Genomic DNA, 21,489 nt, shown 5'->3' with positions numbered 1-21,489 from the left:
TAACTTCAGATTGTGTCCCCCTTGTCCTTGCGTTCACTTTCCTATTAAAAACACTTCCCTCCTGGACCTTATTTAACCCTTTAACATATTTAAATGTTTCGATCACGTCCCCACTTTTCCTTCTGTCCTCCAGACTATACAGATTGAGTTCATGAAGTCTTTCCTGATACGTTTTATGCTTAAGACCTTCCACCATTCTTGTAGCCCGTCTTTGGACGCGTTCAATTTTGTCAGTAATAATTTTAAAAAACCAAAATCCATTACTATTAAAACTAAAACAACCAGCAAAACTATTAATAAAAACAGGTGAGGGCTGGGTTTTTTTCTCTGTTATTATTTAAGTGCTTTTACCATATGCTTTGAATCAAGAATCACTTCTCTCTCTGTCTCTCTCTCTTTTCTGTCATTCTCTGCCTCAATCATTTTCTCATTTCTCTTTTTTTCTCCCCTTTTTCTATCATATCTCTCTCGCTTCCTTCCACTCTTCTCTCTCTCTTTCTTCCTCTCTTTCCCTCTCTTCCTTCCTCTCTCATCTCTTTCTTTCTTTCCTTCTCTAGCTCTCTCTTTCTGTCTTGCTTCCTTCCTCTCTCTCACTCTCTTCCTTCCTCTCTCATTTCTCTCTCTCATTTCTCTCTCTCTCTCTCTTTCTCTATCTTGCTTTCTTCCCCTCTCTCTTTCTCTCTCTCTCTTTCTCTATCTTGCCTTCTTCCTCTCTCACTCTCTTCCTTCCTCTCTCATCTCTCTGTCTTTCTTTCTTTCTCTCTCTCTTTCTCTATCTTGCTTTCTTCCTCTCTCTCACTCTTCCTTCCTCTCTGATCTCTCTCTCTTTTCTTTCTCTCTCTTTCTCTATCTCTCCCCCTCTTTCTCTCTCTCTCTCTTTTTCTCACTTTCCCTCTCTTGTTTTCTTTCTCTCTCTCTTGCTTTCTCTCTCACACTCTTTCTCTCTCTCGTTCTCTTTCTCTTGCTATCTCTTTCTCTCCCCCTATTTCTCTCTCTCTCTCTCTCTCTCTCTCTCTCTCTCACTTTCTCTCTATCTTGTTCTGTCGTGGCTCTCACTCTCTCTCGTTCTCCGGAGGCTGGCAAAAGTAATTTTCAATTACTTTCAATTGTAATTTTCAATTACAATCAACCTATCTCTCCTTCCTTCCTTTCCCCCTCCCTCTTTTCCTTTCCTTCCTTCCCTTCCCCTTTCTCCTTCTTTCCCTTCTTCCTTCATTCCAACCAACCTATCTCTTCTTCCTGTTTCCTTCTCCTCCCTCTTCCCCTTCCTTCCCCTCCATCTTTCCCTTCCTTCCCTCCCTATTTTTTCTTCCTTCCTTCCCTTCTGTGTCCTCCTGGCCCTCTCTTCCCCTCGCCTCTCTTTCCCCGACGAGGGCAGCCCGTAGAGTCACACCCATCCCGGGCCGAGTTACAAGAGCTGCAGCCAGGCGGGGAGCGCCCCACTCGCTTCGTTCCCGCCGCAGGGCTCGGTCGGGAGCCCGCTGGTCAGGGCTCGGTCGCCGCCACCAGGAATCCAGGAAACCGGGGTCAGGGGACGGCGCCTGGAATGTCGGGCGCGTGGATTGACGCTCGCTCTCTCCACCCCCCTGCTGCCCGGAAAATTCAAAGTAAGAAAAACCGCTCTTACTTTGAATGCTCCGGGCAGGCTAGCAGGGAGATGGAGAGAGCGCGGTGGCCCCCGCTGTGAGAATGCCTGCAGGGAAGAGAGGCGGAGCGGACGGGCGGGCGAGGGCAGCGGCGAGTAGCCACGGGGGCGCGAGGGGGCTAGAGGCGCGGGGGAGGCGGCAGGCGGGGGCGGCTTCGTGCGCGTGGCGCGCCCTTGGAAAAGGGTGCGCGGGGGGGCCTTTTGGGGGACGCTGGCGCACGCTTGCGAAGCCTACAACTTGCGCTTGTGTTAAATTTTGTTTCTTTCCTAAGCAGCCTTCTGTATAAAAAAATCCATTTGGGAACGACTCGTTCCCAAATGGATTTTTTTACACAGAAGGCTGCTTAGGAAAGAAACAAAATTTAACACAAGCGCAAGTTGCAACCGCCACCCCGAAGGGGCTCCTACCTTCGCCGCACGCTCTGGGACTGGAGGACCACGCTGCCTAAGGCTCCGTCGGGGCTTCTTCGAGTCCTGCCTCGCGAGGGCCAGAGGGCCCGCCTTTTTCGTTGGTGAGACAGGCAGCCGGCAAGAGAGGGCCGGTACTGCGCATGTGCGACGGCGGGCAAAACCGGGGGCCCCTCATGGCCGGGCCCGGTACACCACTACCAGTAATACCCCCCTATCGGCGGCCCTGGGTATAGGTATAAACATAAGCAAAGTACAGATAAATGAGGACAATAGGACAGTAAGGCAGGGACGGTAAGCACAATGGTGTGCTTATGCACACTCTTAGAAATGGGGTGAGGTCCGACAGTAGACAGCCTAAGGTTGAAGTTTGTGGGGTCTGGGGAATAAACCATAGAGTCAGGTAGTGAATTCCAGGCATTGATCACTCTTGCTGAAGTATTTTCTGCAGTCGCGTTTGCAATGGTTTACATTAAGTTTGTATCTATTGTGTGCTTGTGCGTTGGCGTTGAAGTTGAAATAGTCATTGACAGGTAGGAAATTGTGACAGTTGATTTTATGAACTACATTTAGATTGGTTCAAAGGTGACATATTTCATAGTCCATGATCCTCTCTGACAGAGGGTTTATCGCAGTGAAGGGCTATCAAAAATTTTACTAACACACTGTGGGCTTATACAGGAGACCCTGCATTTTCTTTCAACATCTTTCAATGCAAATTAATAATTATAATAATAATAATTTGTATGCCGCCCCTCTCTGCAGACTCAGGGCGGCTCACAACAATAATAAAACAGTGTATAATGAACAAATCTAATATTTAAAAGAAAATATCTAAAAACCCATTATTTTGTAAACATATAACACAAGCATACCATAAATTGGATGCTCTGGAGTGGAGCTCCATTTTCACTACCCCACTGCATCCCCCCCATCCCATCCAGGCATTAGCCCCCCCCCCCCCTGATTTGTCGGGAAAGGCAAAGGAAATCATTCTTGGGATTATTTAGCATCTTGAATTATTATAAGTATCAAGTCCCCTGATCATTTCAAATAGCGGAGCTGCCCTATTCTGCATGAGTGTGATCCAAATTAGGCACCAACCTCCAGTTTGTGTTAGAGTGGAAGATGTGCCTGAATAGGGAAGTGAAGGATTAGCGTCTTCATCTACCTGATGCTTGGACTTTCAAGAGCCTCTGTTGTACCACGTTCATTTTTTGCATGTAACATGGGGGTTAATACCAGTCCTGAACTAACGATACATTCATGGGTGTTGGTAAGAACTTCTCAGATGATATTTGCCAGTTTTGAAATTCAGAAGGAAAACCAGTGTGGAGTCCATCTGGTTTAATTTGGAGCCTTTCTGCTTCCTTGCATTATCTCAGATGCAATACATTGTCAAAATCAGAGGTGCATGAAAACAAGTCAGTAGGACAGTAATTTAAATTGAGTCAAGAACAAATCCCCCAAAGAATGTTTTTTTGTTTTGTTTTGTTTTGTTTTTACTATATGTAATGCTGGATGTGATTTCTGAACTCTGAAGACTGGAAATTAAAGTATTGAGAGTACAGTTATTACATGTAATTAGGCAAGGAATTAATTTAACAGTAGAGAACATGTAGGATGTAGAGAAATTTAAATTGGCACATTCTAATTGAAGCGCTTTAAAAACATTTACACAGATGAAATGGCTGAGTTCATACAATATAGATTGTGTGTTTGTTTGCTTGTTTATTGTCTTGGTATTTTGAGCAAACCAGACATTAAATGCTAAATTTTTGATACTGCATATTTTGTCAATGCAGAAATAGTATTCTGTTAAACTCGATTCAGAGCTTAGGATTTCAAACTCTAAGGATAAGAGAACTCATTTTTCCCCTAAGATCATGACATCCGGCCCTCTCAATTCCTGGCATATAGTTGGGGAAGAAATGGAGGTAATGACAGATTTTATTTTCCTGGGTTCCAAGATCACCGCAGATCGTGACTGCAGCCAAGAAATTAAAAGATGCTTGCTCTTGGGGAAGAAAACTATGACAAATCTAGACAGCATACTAAAAAGGAGACAACAAAAGTGTGTATAGTTGTTTAGCAATTAATTTTGGATAATTTATTATTTAGGTAATATGATTGAAATTAATAAAGATTATGATTTAGGTAGCAATATATAATATAGCAATATAAAACTAGTAGGTTGATAAAATAAAATTTAAAAAGCTGTAGCAATAATGTCAATGGGTAGGTTGGCAAATGTGTAAATCGTTGAGTGTTTAAGACTTGATATATAATTGTAACTATGAAAGACAATATCTATATGTTTGTATAGGTCATGTTTTGTTTTTGTTTTTTGTTTCTGTTTGTTTTGCGGTATTTATGTATTTTTCTTAATGTAAATAATTAATAAAGATTTTTTTTTAAAGTGTGTATAGTCAAGGCTGTGGTTTTCCCAGTTGCAATGCATGGCTGTAAAAGTTGAACGGTAAGAAAGGCTGAGCGCCAAAGAATTGGGGTCTTTGAATTATGGTGCTGAAGAAGACTCCAAGGCAATCCAACTGGTCAGTCCTTGAGGCAATCAACCCTGATTGCTCTTTAGAAGGCTGGATCCTGAAGATCAAACTCAAATACTTCGGCCACCTAATGAGAAGGAAGGACTCACTGGAGAAGAGCCTAATGCTGGGAAAGATTGAGGGCGAAAGAAGAAGGGGAGAATAGAGAAAGAGGTGGCTGGATGGAGTCACTGAAGCAGTAGGCATGAGCTTAAATTATTATTATTATTATTATTATTATTATTATTATTATTATTATTATTATTTATTAGATTTGTATGCAGGAAGGCCTGAAGGAACGTTGTCCATGGGGTTACAATGGGTCGAACATGACTTCACAACTAACAACAAAAAAAATGTTAGCAGTGTTTCTGTCATATCCCCATTCCCAAGTATTAGTGGGCTTGTTTCATTTAAAGGTCTACCTACAGTTATGTTCAGGTGAAAGGAAATCACATTAAACCAACTTGTGAGAAGGCTGAAACTTCTTACAGCCTTCACTGGAAAAAGGAGAAGTGTTTTCTTCATCTATTGTTTTGCAGCTATTCTCTTTCCATTCCCTTCACTTTTTCTTCCATCAAATACAAATACAGTACAGTAATTCGTTTCTAAGAAGCAACAAGTAGCAGTTTTGCATAATGGTTAAGGCATCAGGCTAGAAACTAGTAGTACTAATGAGTACTAATCCCATTTTAAGCATGATGCAAATTGGGTGACCTTAGGCCAGTCACTATCCCAGCCTTAGTGAGGAGGCACTCACAAACCACTTCTGAAATCTTGCCAATTAAACTGCAAAGACTAATCCAGACAACCACTACAACTCACCACTGATGAGAAACTAAGCAGACACAAATCTTTCTGCTATTATTCTTTGCTGTCCAAAATTACTGTAATTCAAAATCAGTATTTAGCACAGCATTTTACAATGTGGTACTCTCCAGAGGTGTTGAATTTTACTGCCCATCATCTTACATTAAAAATTGAATGTTGACCTTCATAATCTGGTGGGCTTCAAACTGGGGAAAATTAATTTAGTGACTACCTATATTGCCTTCTTTCCAAGGTCAAGTTTCTAGCTGAAGAAAGAGCCAGATTCAGAATGTAGAATCATTATGTAAGTAGTAATTACATGCTTGCTTTTTTTTTCCTTTTTAGCTATGATTTTTACAGCTGTGAAGCACCCACAACCACTTGGGAAGGAGCATCAGATGTCACACAATAAGTAGTAAGAAGCAGTTGCGCTCTACTGTAGCTTGTTCTGTAATTTTAACAACATAAGGTGGCTCCTTTCAGGCTAGGAATTATCTCATATATTCAGTTTTGAAAAAACTGAATTTTTATTAGAGGTTCGTGTTATTTTCTACTACTTAGCAGTGGTATAGAAACCATCAGACAAGAACAACAAACTCCATCTGCTCTTGATTGCAGAAAGATTTACATTAAAAGCAGGAATGGACCTATTCTCTGCCACTGATATAACGATCTGAAACACTTTAACTTTCCCATTTCAGTGTAGTCTACCTCCTGCATTCTCAAGCCAGAGGGCTATTTAGAATTTTATTCTGTTTATACAAGCACACAAAACTTTATTGCAGTCAATGGCCAGAATTCTATAAATAGATAATAAAATGAAGACTAAATTAAAAAATAAAAGCAATATACTTTCTAGGTCAGTGTTTCCCAACCTTGGCAACTTGAAAATATTTGGACTTCAACTCCCAGAATTCCACAGCCAGCAAATGCTGGCTGGGGAATTCTGGGAGTTGAAGTCCAGATATCTTCAAGTTGCCAAGGTTGGGAAACACTGCTTTAGGCAATCAAATTACCCCTAGTTCTACAAACAATAAAGCCGAATGTTGCCACCTTCCAAGAAACAGAATTGTAGAACAGCAGCTATACATTAAAAAGACCATAACACTCTATAAATTTTACTATAATCATACTTCTTTGTAAAAGGACTAGGGTACCTTAGTTATTATCTACTTTTAAGGAATATAAATTGATACAACACAAAAATACAATTCTTTAAATTACAAGCCAACTCCTGGAAAAGTAAATAGTAATTTCCTTTAAATTGGTGGCGTGTAAATATTTATTTGACTGAAAAAAATAGCACAGTAATAAAACTATTACTATTAAGGATATTTTTATACATTTCTAATCACCATTTCTTACCTGGATTAATAATGTTTCTCCTCGTAGATTACCTTGATCCAAATAACCAGCATTCTGTAGAAATATTATTTTGATTTTTTTTTCTAAATAAGATCACATATTTATAGACAGTGTGTGTGTGTGTGTGTGTGTGTGTGTGTGTGTGTGTGTGTGTGTTTGACTATATATATATTCGGTCATGAGAAACCTTCTATCTCAATTTATAAAATTGTCAGACTAATGAACAAACACTTAAAGAGGGGCCACTTTTCTCCCTAATTCACTCAGTCATTTATCAGATGACCTTCAGTTTTCAACACAGAAGTGCTTTGTCCTTGCTTTCTTCTGCAATGCCCTTTTGACCTTCTAGTCCAGCCAATAGCTCAGAGAGTCCTTAGAGGTTTGATTAATCAGGTCTGACCCTGATTAGCTTCCCAGCCTAGAATAGTCAGCCAGATGTTGCTACCTGGTGATCAATTCTTTAATAGGGTTTTATAATTATTTTTTAAATTGTTCTTTTAAATATTGTTTTCATTTGTTGTAAGCCACCCAGATTCAATTAATAAATAATAATAAATAAATTCATTTTGTTGTAAGACCCATGGTGGCACAGTGGTTAGAATGCCGTACTGTAAGGTAACTCAGTGCTCACTACAGAAGTTCGATTCTAAGTGGCTCATGGTTGACTCAGCCTTCCACCCTTCCAAAGTCAGTAAAATGAGGGCTCAGATTGGTTGGGGCAATATGCTATAAACTGCTTAGAAAGGTCTATGGTTCAGTATAGAAGTCTGAATGCTATGGCTATTGCTATCCACCCTGAGACTGAATGTTGTCCACAGGGTATGGTCAAAAAAGTCAGGATGGTAGACACAACTGGCTCAGGTTGCTGCTGCTTAATGCCAGGTCGGTGGTAAATAAAGCTCTCCTCATCCGGGATTTGATCCTGGATGAGGAGGCCGACCTGGCATGTATTACTGAAACCTGGCTGGGCCCAGAGGGAGGTGTTCCTCTCTCTGAAATTTGCCCAGCCAGGTTTCAGATATGGCATCAACCTCGACCCCAGGGAAGGGGGGGAGGAGTGGCTATTATAGCCAGGGAGAGCCTTTGCCTACGTAGACTCATTGCTCCGGAAATTGCGGGTTGCGAGCCTCTCTTGATGAAGTTGGACTTAGGGGTTCAGGTGGGCTTATTTCTCACGTACCTGCCTCCCAGCTGCGTGTCAAAAGCCCTGCCTATGCTACTCGAGGAGGTAGCCGGGTTGGTGGTGGAGTTCCCCGGACTTATTGTCCTGGGGGACTTCAACCTGCCGTCACTCGGCAAAACCTCTGGGTTGGCACAGGAGTTCATGGCCACCATGACAGCCATGGACCTGACTCAAGTAGTACAGGGAGGGCACGCACCTGACATGGTATTCCTTTCCGAGTAATTGAGTAATGGTCTGAGACTAAGGGGCTTAGAAGCATTGCCTTTGTCATGGTCAGACCATTTTCTACTACGGCTTGACTTCCTGGCTCCAATCCTTCCCCGCAGGGAGGCGGAACCAATTAAGATGTTCCGCCCCAGACGCCTGATGGACCCAGAGGGCTTTCAGACGGCGCTTGGGGTTATTCCAGAGGCACTTGTCCACAGTTCGGAGGAGTCTCTTGCGGAGGCCTGGAACAAGGCTGCAGCGGAGGCTCTTGACCGGATTGCGCCTTTGCGACCTCTCCGTGGCGCTAGACCCCATAGAGCTCCATGGTTCAACGAGGAGCTCCGGGAGTTGAAATGCCAGAAGAGACGTCTAGAGAAGCGATGGAGGAAGAGTAGGTCTGAATCTGATCAAACACTTGTAAGAGCTTTTATTAAGACTTACAAAGTGGCGCTCAAGGCGGCAAGATGCGCGTACCATGCCGCCTTGATTGCATCAGCGGAATCCCACCCGGCCACTCTGTTTAGAGTGACCCGCTCCCTTCTTAACCAGGGGGGAGTTGGGGAGCCCTTACAGAGCAGTGCCGAGGATTTTAATACGTTTTTCGCTGATAAAATCCCTCAGATCCGGGCCGACCTCGACTCCAATTGGAAAACAGAGCCGACTGACAACGAGTCAGTCGAGGTGACTGGGGCACTCGTTGTCAGTCGACTCTGTTTTCCAATTGGAGTCGAGGTCGGCCCGGATCTGAGCGATTGTCCACCTGTCTGGGAAGAGTTTGATCTGGTGACACCTGATGAAGTGGACAAGGCCATTGGAGCTGTGAGTTCCGCCACCTGTTTACTGGATCCGTGTCCCTCCTGGCTGGTTTCGGCCAGCAGGGAGGTGACACGAAGCTGGGTCCAGGAGATTACCAACGCTTCCTTGGGGAGGGGAGTTTTTCCAACACTCTATAAAGAGGTGCTTGTGCGCCCCCTCCTCAAGAAGCCTTCCCTGGACCCAGCCGTACTTAATAACTATCGTCCAGTCTCCAACCTTCCCTTTATGGGGAAGGTTGTTGAGAAGGTGGTGGCGCTCCAGCTCCAACGGTCCTTGGAAGAAGCCGATTATCTAGGTCCCCAGCAGTCGGGTTTCAGGCCCGGTTACAGCACGGAAACTGCTTTGGTCACGTTGATGGATGATCTCTGGCGGGCCCGGGACAGGGGTTTATCCTCTGTCCTGGTGCTCCTTGACCTCTCAGCGGCTTTCGATACCATCGACCATGGTATCCTTCTGCACCAGCTGGAGGGGTTGGGGGTGGGAGGCACTGTTCTTCAGTGGTTCTCCTCCTACCTCTCCGGTCGGTCGCAGTTGGTGTTAGTGGGGGGTCAGAGGTCGACTCCGAGGTCTCTCCCTTGTGGGGTGCCTCAGGGGTCGGTCCTCTCCCCCCTGCTATTTAATATCTACATGAAACCGCTGGGTGAGATCATCCAAGGACATGGGGTGAGGTATCATCAGTATGCTGATGATACCCAACTTTACATCTCCATCCCATGTCCAGTCAACGAAGCAGTGGAAGTGATGTGCCGGTGTCTGGAGGCTGTTGGGGCCTGGATGGGTGTCAACAGACTCAAACTCAACCCGGATAAGACGGAGTGGCTGTGGGTTTTGCCTCCCAAGGACAATCCCATCTGTCTGTCCATTACCCTGGGGGGAGGGAATTATTGACCCCCTCGGAGAGGGTCCGCAACTTGGGTGTCCTCCTCGATTCACAGCTCACATTAGAGAACTATCTTTCAGCTGTGGCGAGGGGGGCGTTTGCCCAGGTTCACCTGGTGCACCAGTTGCGGCCCTATCTGGACCGGGACTCATTGCTCACAGTCACTCATGCCCTCATCACCTCGAGGTTCGACTACTGTAATGTTCTCTACATGGGGCTACCTTTGAAAAGTGTTCGGAAACTTCAGATCGTGCAGAATGCAGCTGCGAGAGCAGTCATGGGCTTACCTAGGTATGCCCATGTTTCACCATCACTCCGCAGTCTGCATTGGCTGCCAATCAATTTCCTGTCACAATTCAAAGTGTTGGTTATGACCTTTAAAGCCCTTCATGGCACTGGACCAGAATATCTCCGAGACTGCCTTCTGCCGCACGAATCCCAGCGACCGATTAGGTCCCACAGAGTGGGCCCCAGGGGAAGAGCCTTCTCTGTGGCGGCCCCGACTCTCTGGAACCAACTCCCCCCAGAGATTAGAACTGCCCCTACTCTCCCTGCCTTCCGTAAACTCCTTAAAACCTACCTTTGCCGTCAGGCATGGGGGAACTGAAACACCTCCCCCGGGCATGTTCAATTTATGCATGGTATGTTTGTGTGTGTGTTTGTTAGTAAATGGGGTTCTTTTTAAATCTTTTTAAATATTTTAAATTTATTTGGATTTGTCATGATTTGCTGTATCTTGCTGTGAGCCGCCCCGAGTCTTCGGAGAGGGGCGGCATACAAATCTAAATAATAAATAAATAATAAATAATAAATTGTAATTTTGCATATAAAAAACAGATGGAGTTTGAAGACACCTTCCTAGCCAACATCATGATTTTTTTTCTCACCATACTCTGCGGAGACATCCATTTTACAGCATCTAGGTTAAATTGCAGATTTTTCATTCTACCACAACCTTCTAGTTTTAACTCCATCTTTCTTGGAGTATCTGAAAATTTATTTTCTTATTATTGTCAATTTGGTTGATCCTAAAAAAAAATGCACCTATAGGTTTTCCTTTTCCCCATGAGCCACTCCTTTGTTACATAGGCATGCCTTCAGACATTCTGTAGAAATGTATTAAATCCTCAGTATAGCAGTTTTCAGTTTAGCCCACTCCAGGTACAATAGAGTTTTTATTCATTTAGACTTCACTTACGTTTAATAAATTATGTATATTAATCCAAGATTTCATTGCAAATAATGCCCACTTTAGGTCAGTGTTGTAATTATGTAAATGATGCAAATAAGCACAAATGCACATTCTCATTTAATGAGCATTTTGATTTAACAGAAACCTTGTCGCCAAAAATGATCCGGTAAATTAAGGATTTGCTGTACAATTGTTACTTTCATAGAAACCAGTACTGACAAATGGCCAGGAGATGTCACTGTGAGCACAATAAAGTGAGTTTAAAAAAATGGGATTACTTTTGTTTTAATTTTTTTTTCAGAATTGTTAACTGTTACTTCCCAGTGACTGCATCTGATCTATGAATGAATATGTCTGATATAGTGTAAAGTCAATTTTAAAATATTTAAAAGGGCAACACTGAAAAGATCTAAAGCAGGCGTCTCATCTGGGAAGTTAACCTTTCTGTCCTTCTTAATGGAATGTTCCTCACCTGGGTGAGACTGCCGGTTCTAATATATAAAGAGAGGGGAGAGAAAATTAAAAGAATAGTGAGTGTTGTCCATTTTTTAATGTACAGATGGAAAATCTTTTCTTGATTGAAATGCCACGTAGGTAGACGCATTTGATGCGAACTATGCTGACCTGAGTGTGTCACTACACCATTTATGTAAAATGATGCAAGTATGATTTGCATTGTTCGTGCAATGATTTATTGATAAATGAGACATCATTCTCCCGTTCCCCAGTTGCATATGAGAATAGTATTTAATTTTGGTTCAGAAAATGGCCAATTTTATTTTGGCATGATCATTTATTTCTGGCAAATTTACATTTCATTCTTTGCAATTACAGCATGATGATATCATCCGTTTCATTAAGAAAGCGGGCAGGTTATGGGAGACTGCATCCCCTGGATCCCCTCTTTCTCTCTCCCTATTGGAAAAGACATACTTATATTGGGTTATTCCTTACTAGTTGTATTGAATTGTGTTAGGCCAATAATGTTGCTTAATTAAGAATGAAATAATAATCAGAGAGCAATAGGGAGATATATAGTTTGCTTTTCTTGGGATAATATAATAGGCCTGCAATGTTCACTATATCTGAACAGTACATATGCACCAAAGACAAATTCTTTGTGTGTCTAATCACACTTGGCTAATGAAGAATTCTATTCTATTCTCCTGGTGTATTCTCTCTCTCTCTCTCGCTCGCTCGCTCGCTCGCTCTCCCTCCCTCCCTCCCTCTATCCCTCTATCCCTGTCCCTCCTCTCCCCCCAACATACATAGTACTAGGACAGTGGTTCTCAACCTTTCTAATGCTGTGAGCCTGTGACCCCTTAACACAGTTCCTCATGTTGTGGTGTCCCCCAATCATACGTCTAGCACCAATTCTCCCAAGAGAGCTTTAATCTGATTGGAAGGAAGGTCAAAAGAACACGTCCATTGTAAATGCCAGATTGGTATTGTAAAAAAAATTTTCAATGCGCCAGAATAGAAGCTTTTAAGTTCCTAAGACCATGGGAAATTTGTCTTTTCCCCATGGTCTTAGGTGACTCCTGTAAAATGGTCATTTGACTCCCCAAAGGGGTCCTGACCCCAGGTTGACAACCACTGTACTAGAATGTGAATTGGATTGATTAGCTACATCATTCTCTGCTAAATGGTGAATCATGAAATGCAACCCAATTATGTCATATTATTAAAGCAGTTGGATGAAATATACTATGTAAAAAGTTAATGACCATAAATATGCCGGGGACAGTATAGCTGGGAACTAAGGGGTGGAGACATATTTTTAAATATTAGATTTGTTGTACATTGTATTTTGTTATTGCTGTGAGCCTCCCCGAGTCTGCAGAGAGGGGCAGCATATAAATCTAATAAATAATGATGATGATGATGATGATGATGGCCCAATACATACAACTAATATCAATAAAGTGCTGAAGTCAGGAAATTCAGGAACACTACAAAAAGTGACATCCTTGTCAACCACAGAGACCCAGAAGTTGGAGCACTGCTTGAAGGAGCCACTCCTGTCTCATGAGTTCAGTTCAGAAGACTGAGTGTCCAAGGCAAGAACTGGAGCCAATTCAACTCCAATGGGCTTTGAAGGCAAAGAGGTCACCTGAGGACTGAAAACTACTGTGTTACCGCCTGCCTGGGAAACTTTACCATGTATTTCCTGACTCATCTCTTGCCCACTCAAGTTGATATCCTCTTCTGTACTTCCTTTCTTGTCCATATACCAGTGCATCACTCTTTTTCTTCCAGCCAAGTTGAAGGTATTTGGATAAGTAATTGAATTAACCACATTTTTGTAACTTTCCTGTTTCACATAAGTTTTATTCTTAACATGTGAACCTTGACATATTATTTCAGTGAAACTCAGAAAAATGTATTTAAAGCTTGTATATGAAGGTGCACTAAAGCCGTTATAGAAAAAAGCTTTTACCTACTGCTATTTAGCCCATTGTATGCATAAATGTCTGAGTAGGTGGAAATGCACATCCCACATTGGTTTATGAGCCAGTGAAAAACCTAAATATGAACTCTGGATTCCAGGAATCCGAGTTTTAGATTATGTCTTATATAAGCATTATTAACAGAAGGTACACAGCATGAAGAGCCAGTTTGGAATAGTGGTTAAGGCATCAGGCAAAAAACTAGAAGACCATGAGGCACAGCACCAGCTGGGTAAACTTGCTTCAATCACACCATCTCAGCTTAGGAAGCAGGTCATGGCAAACCATTTTGGCAAACCATCTTGCCAAGAAAACTACAAGGACTTGTCCAAGCTGACTCAATGTCACCATAAACAAACAAACAGTTAAAGTATAATACACTGTTACCAAGGAAACTGTTGGCAGTAAACTGTGAAAACTTTCCCAGACCTAACAAGCTACATCTGAATTTGGATCCTGATGATAAAACAAACAGCCTGTTGCACATTTTTACTGTCAACCTTGAAGCTGACATATGTCTAGCCATGTTTAATTGTAGTCATTTCTTATGCATATTCTTTCAGATGTTGCTTTTCTTAGTATGCTGTATGGGGATTAACAGTGCTTCAAGATCGCCAGGTCTAATAGCATGGAGGGGAGTAGGAGAGATAAGGATTGTTATGGCTATATGGCTAGGTAGCATTCTTTCCCATGAGAATAATGAAAGTGCCTGTAGATGGTTTATTTATTTTATTTTATTTTATTTTATTTATTTTATTTTATTTACCGTATTTTATTTATTTTATTTATTTTATTTATTTATTTTATTTTATTTTATTTTATTTTATTTTATTTTATTTTATTTTATTTTTTTATTATTTATTTATTTATTTATTTATTTATAAACATAGAAACACAGAAGATTGATGGCAGAAAAAAACCTCATGGTCCATCTAGTCTGCCCTTATACTATTATTTGTATTTTATCTTAGAATGGATATATGTTTATCCCAGGCATGTTTAAATTCAGTTACTGTGGATTTACCAACCACGTCTGCTGGAAGTTTGTTCCAAGCATCTACTACTCTTTCAGTAAAATAATATTTTCTCACATCACTTCTAATCTTTCCCCCAACTAACTTCAGATTGTGTCCCCTTGTTCTTGTGTTCACTTTCCTATTGAAAACACTTCCCTCCTGAACCATATTTAACCCTTTAACATATTTATTTATTATTTTTTCAAAGCATGAACAAGATAGCAGGTATTGATATAAACATAAACAAAAGCAAAGTAGGTACAGTTAAATTGGACAATAGGAAAGTAAGACAGGGATAGTAGGCACAATAGTACGCTTATGCACGCATCTTAGGAATGGGGTGAGGTTGACTGCAGGCAGTCCAAGGATAAAGTTTTTGGGGTTTGGGAAAGAAACCACAGAGTCAGGTGGTGCATTCCAGGCATTGATCACTGTGTTGCTGAAGTCGTATTTCCTGCAGTCGAGTTTCGACCAGTTTACAAGGTAGAGTTTGGAGTTTGGAGTCACTGGACTGAAGGACTGTGAGCTGACTGGAGAATGTGACTCTGGAGGGGATGCTTCTAACTTTTAATATATATATATTGGGTGTAAATCCAGAGGCTGGCTTGAGCCAGAATTACACCAAGGCCTTGCCAATTTGATATGTTCCTAATAAACCATTGTTGGAATCCGACTGCCATGGACTGTTCTTATTGGGGACATGTTACTTGGCGGCTTGACATCTACATTAAACAGTGCTGTGAACATCTTATCCTAGTGACAGAAAACTGTAAGAGTTTGGATGAAAAAGAATAGACTTCAGCTAAATCCTGGCAAGACTGAATGGCTATAGGTTTGAGGACCTGCCAATCCTAAGGCTATTCCATCTTTAGTGCTTAGTGGGGTTGCACTGCCCCAGACAGACTCTTTGCACAATCTGTGGATCCTCCTGGATTCACGATTCCTGCTGAAAGGGCATGTGGCAGTTGTAGCTAGATGGGCTTTTGCACAGACTTGTATGCCAATTATGCCCATTCCAATATTGGCAGGGTGGGGTGGGGTACTCTGCTTACCGTCACTTATGCACTGTAATGCACTATATATGGGGCTGTCCTTGAAGAGAATGGTGAAGCCTCAACTGCAGTGGTATGGGCAGTTATGATCCTACAACATCATATCTGAGCCATATTGACTACCAGTTTGCTTCCAGACCAATCCAATTCAAGATGATGGTTTTAACCTTTAAAGTCCTTTGTGGGACTGAGTTCTGTGAAGGACTCCTTTCCCTGATTAAATCTACCCATGAAGGCATGCTGTAGGTCCCATTTGTTAGGGCTCTACAGTCTTAGTAGGCGAGCCTTCTCTGCTATGATGGCTGCCTTCAAGATCTGACTAGGTCACCATCTCTGGGGTCCTAAGGGAACAGTGGCATTCTAAGATGGATCCATTATTGCAGCTAATTGTGATCATTTCTTATTAATTGTTTGCATATTTACTGTTTTATTACTTGTACACTGTCCAGAATCACTTTTGTATAAAATTTGCATAATACAAATGTGAAAATAAATCTCAGTGATATCCAAGCTCGGGGGTTGGAACAAAATATGGATTTTTTTTCTGAGATATGAAATAAAAGCTCACATGTTAGGTTTCCCCACAGTAAATCAGGCTCAGAAATAGCATTTCAACAGAATTCAGGAAGAATTATCTAAGGACAGCCTAACAAAGACATCTTAGTACACTTGAGAAGAATTAGCTGTTCTCCTCCCAGCTATTAATGCACTACAAATGAACAGGGCTTAACAAGTTACTTGCTATCACCCACACATTCTCCTAAAATGGGAAGTCTATAAAAATGATATGTAATATATATAGCATCTAAGCAAAGCCCAGTCTAGAGAATTCCAACTATTCAAGATCCCTTCTCCTCTTATACCCTCCTAAAAGGCAACAAGGTGGGAACTATCCTGATCTCAGGAAACAAAACTGTTCCAAAGTCAAATAATTGCAACCAAGATGGCTTGACTTTATGGTCCTGCAGATCTTTAAGAGATGGGATGTGGAGTAAGCCAACTCTACCTTTGTTTGTTTGTTTGTTGAAGTAGGTTTGTTACATCGGGGGGGGGGGGGAATGGTACTCTCATTGCTACTAGACCTGCTGTATTCTTGACTAGACTTTACATGGAGGGCAGATTAACAAATAATAAAGATATCTAAAATTCAAGAAATGTCTGCTTTTAACATATTCCCTCTTCTTTCTTGTTAGTTAAAGTATAGTAGAAGACATATAAATGGCATAGTTAAAGCTTGGATACAAATAGTAAGAAAATACTGATGAGATTTGGACAACTGGTCTGCATAAATGGGGGAGAGTTTTCTAACGGCCAGAAGAAAATAATATTGCATTTGCAGAACGAATCAAGGACCAACTTACTCTTTCCTAAGGAGAGGAGAGGAGACAGCAGAAAGACCCTGCATTTCTCCAAGTGGAATCTGGATAAAGTCTCGTCTGTGTTGGACATCTAAGGAGAAAAGCACTGGCTGCAAGCCAAATCTAACCAGTTTTCCTCTTCGATGATCTTCCTTATAGTCATTTACAAGTAGTTTTGAAGTTATAAGATGAATCTGGCTGCAGATACTTTGCTGCAGCTATGAGACCTTTAAAGAGACCTAAAGGGGACCTTCTAGGGCAGTGATGGCAGGTGCCACAGGTGGCACACGAAACCATATCTCGTGGCACATGAGCCGTTGCCCTAGCTTAGTTCCAACGTGCATATTTGTGCTGGCCAGCTGATTTTTGGCTCACACAGAGGCTCTTGGAGGGTGTTTTTGGCTTCCAGAGAGCCTACGGGGGTGAGGTGGGGGGCGTTTTTACTGTCCCCCGGCTCCAGGGAAGCCTTTGGAGCCTGGGAAGGGCAAAACACGAGCCTACTGGGACCACATGAAATTGGGAAACAGGCTGTTTCCAGGCTCCAGAGGGCCTCCGGGGGGCAGGGGAAGCTGTTTTTGCCTTCCTCAGGCATTGAATTATGGGTGCGGGCACTCACGCATCTGCAATAGCGCAGGCTCACGCTTTTTCGGCACCCGAGGAATAAAAGTGCACCATTACTGTTCTACGGCAGGGTTATCAAACTTGCGATCCACAGGCCAGATGCATCACACACTGACCACGCCCACCACCAGTTTAGTGAAGGGGAGAAAGTTATGATACGTCACGTGACTACAATATGATGCGGCAAATTTGATACTCCTGTTCTAGGGAGACTGAGTACAGTGATACCTTGTCTTACAAACTTAATTGGTTCTGGGATGAGGTTCTTAAGGTGAAAATTTTGTAAGGTGAAACAATGTTTCCCATAGGAATCAATGGAAAAGCGATTAATGCGTGCAAGCCCAAAATTCACCCCTTTTGCAAGCCGAAGCGAACGTGGGGTTTCCCAGCGAAGGGAGCATCAGTGAAATCGCAGCATTGCAAAAACACCAAAGTCCTCGAAACTCCACCTCTGGACCTCTGTGTTTTTGCAATTTCACTGAGGCTCCCCTCGCTAGGAAACCCTACCTCCAGACTTCCGTTGCCAGCAAAACACTCATTTTTGTGCTGCTGGGATTCCTCTGCTGGGATTTCCCTGCAGCATCATAAAAACATGGAAGTCCAGAGGTGAGGTTTCCCATGGAGGGGAGCTTCAGGGGAATCCCAGCAGCGCAAAAATGGGTGCTTCGCTGGCAACGGAAGTCCGGAGGTGGGGCATCCCAGTGGCGGCAGTGGGTTTGTAAGGTGAAAATAGTTTGTAAGAAGAGGCAAAAAAATCTTAAACCCTGGGTTTGTATCTTGAAAAGTTTGTATGACGAGGCGTTTGTAAGACGAGGTATCACTGTATTTTTCTTTTGTTTGACATAAGAGAGGTTTGAAGGAGATTCTGTCAATATAAACAACAGCAACAACAATAAAAATGAATATTAGTTTTATTGAACCAAGACATGTCAACCAAGACATTCAGTTAGTTAATTAGTTCTTTAAAAATGGTTAAAAATTAAATTTCCCAGGATCAGGGAAAAAGCTTTTGTATTATATGATCTCTCCTTTTATTTGCTCTCTCATCTACTCTCCCACTTACAAAAACCCACTCTCCATTGAGTTGGAGGGCGGGTTGTCCTCTGTTGAACAAAGGAACGATAGTGGGTTGGTTGCACTTTGCCAGAAACAGCTAGGATCCTGACTCCATTTGTTACATTCCACCCATCAGTGAAATTCTACTACTTGTGCTACTGGGCAGCCATGGGAATGAATGTGTTGCCATGGAGCTGCTGATGTATGACTCCAGTTCTTTGAGTTTCTGGCTATTCTTAATTTGTCTCTTCTGGGGTGAGCAACAACCTTATTTCCCACACAGGTTCTTGAAATATTTGAAAAGGAGAAGAGGAGAAGCAGGAGAGCAGGTCATTTAAGCAATGTCCACATTGTATCTGCAGATATAATGACTAAGTTACACCACTTACCCTTCTCAGGCTACAGGTAGTCCTTGACTACAACTATTCATTTAGAGACCATTTGAAGTTACAGCTGAAAAAAGTTACTTATGACCGGTCCTCACATTTAGCAAACAGCCCCACAGTTGATGCCAGTTGCTAAGCACCACTATTTATGACAGTTGTAGCATCCTGGGGCCATGTGGTCACCATTTGTGACCTTCAGAGCCAGCTTTCAATAAAGGAAGTCAATGAGGAAAACTGGATTTACTTAATGACTGCAGTGATTTGCTTAACAACTATAGCCAAAAAAAAAAAGTTCATAAAATTGGATGTGACTCCCTTTAACAATCAACTTGCTCAGTAGCAGCAATTTTAGTCCCATAGTAACGGTGGACTACCTGTATACATTTCAGATTGGAGTGGAATGGAGGGAGATTGTGTGATCCATGTAGATCAGTGTTTCCCAACCTTGGCAACGTGAAGATATCTGGACTTCAACTCCCATTCGCTGGCTGGGGAATTCTGGGAGTTGAAGTCCAAATATCTTCACGTTGCCAAGGTTGGGAAACACTGATCTAGGCAACTGGCTGACAGTATGATGAAGGATAATATGATGATGATACCTTTAACACCATCAAACCATATCTCCTATCCCAGGTTCTTGGGAACAACTGGATAAGTGTATAAAAATGGCAAATCCAGTCTAAACATCTGGCTGACTATGCAATCAACATAAAGGAAAATCAAGAATTGGTTACTAAATTTAGAACTACCTAATTTGTGATAGAGACATCTGATTGGTTTACACCATGTTATTGCCATGCAGTTTAACAGTATTTTTTCTTTGAGCTTAGTTCCCAATCATTTCACATTTCACAGTCAACCAATGAAAGTAATATTTTATGCTAACGGTTAAAATGAGTATACATGAAATTGTGTTTTGATAATTATATCTTTTGAAATATGAATGTTTACTTACCGTACCTATAAAGAAATAGAATGTCAGATGTGCGAATAAAAACTCATATGTATATGTGCAGCAAACGGCAGCCATTCGCGGCCCTACTGGAATGCTTGGGAGAAGTGCGCATGTGCGCACACGTGTGCATGTACCCTTCAATTTCCTGCGCATATGGGGCTGGGTCCTGCAAGGCGCGGCAGCAGAGGCAGATGTCAATTCCAACCACGAGCCAGTGGGAGCCAGCAAGAAAAAATGTTCCAGGGCAGGCATGGTGGACAGGTGGGGCTGGCGGCAGCCACCTCTCCAAGCTGCTTCTTGCACTGGCTCAGTCAGGAGACATGCCTGGCACCCTGACTGCTCAAGCTGCCCTGCTGCAGCCAGAGTAGGAGTGGGGTGGCTTGAGCAGGCAGGGCGCTGGGCATGTCTCCTGGGCAGCTCAGAGAGGTGGTTGATGGCCAGCCGCCGTGCCAGCTACCGCCCCTGCCACCTGCCTGCTTGAGCCGCCCCACCACAGCCAGAATAGGAGTGGGGTGGCTTGAGCAGGCAGGGCGCTGGGCGTGTCTCCTGGGCAGCTCAGAGAGGTGGTTGATGGCCAGCCGCCATGCCAGCCACCGCACCTGCCACCTGCCTGCTTGAGCCGCCCCACCACAGCCAAAGTAGGAGTGGGGTGGCTTGAGCAGGCAGGGCGCTGGGCGTGTCTCCTGGGGAGCTCAGAGAGGTGGTTGATGGCCAGCCGCCATGCCAGCTACCGTGCCTGCCACCTGTCTGCTTGAGCCGCCCCACCACAGCCAGAGTAGGAGTGGGGTGGCTTGAGCAGGCAGGGCGCTGGGCATGTCTCCTGGGGAGCTCAGAGAGGTGGTTGATGGCCAGCCGCCATGCCAGCTACCACGCCTGCCACCTGCCTTCTTGAACCGCCCCACCGCAGCCAGAGTGGGAGTGGGGCGGCTCGAGCAGGCAGGACTCTCCTAGCCATCTGCTACATCAGCCACCTCTTCAAGCTGCTTCTCGCACTAGCTCGGCCAGGAGTTCTGCCTGCTGCCCCATCTGCTCAAACTTCCCACTCCCACTGGCTGCAGTGGAGTGGCTCTAGCTGGTGGGGCAGCAGGTGAATCTCCTGGCTGAGTCAGTGTGAGAAGCAGCTCGGAGAGGTGGTTGCCACCAGCTGCGCCCGCCCACCAGGCCCGCCCTGGAGCATTTTTTTCCTGCTGGTGGCTTCCAGCTGGGATGGACAGCCACCACCACCCCTCACAGGACTTAGCCTCGCAGCCGCCAGCCACCCCCAACAGCAGCAGCAGCAGAGGCACCTCACGCCCGCTGGACAAGCATCGTGCTCTCTGGGCCCGCAGGGACGCTGTTGCTGCTGGCTGGAGTGGCAAGATTTGGCTTCTGCACATGCGCAGAAGCTGAATCTTGCATGCACGGTGCATGCATGCCCAGCAGTGATGGACCTGCGAATGCAGGTCCATTTCCGCTGGTGGAATGGCATTCTATGCCATTCCACTTGCTGCCCAACCCTGTATATGTGTATATGTATGTGTTAGAGATGCTTGTCTTTAGTGGT

Source organism: Erythrolamprus reginae, chromosome 3, assembly GCF_031021105.1.
Source record: "Erythrolamprus reginae isolate rEryReg1 chromosome 3, rEryReg1.hap1, whole genome shotgun sequence".
Classification (NCBI taxonomy): Eukaryota; Metazoa; Chordata; class Lepidosauria; order Squamata; family Dipsadidae; genus Erythrolamprus; species Erythrolamprus reginae.
This window is presented reverse-complemented; position numbering follows the sequence as displayed.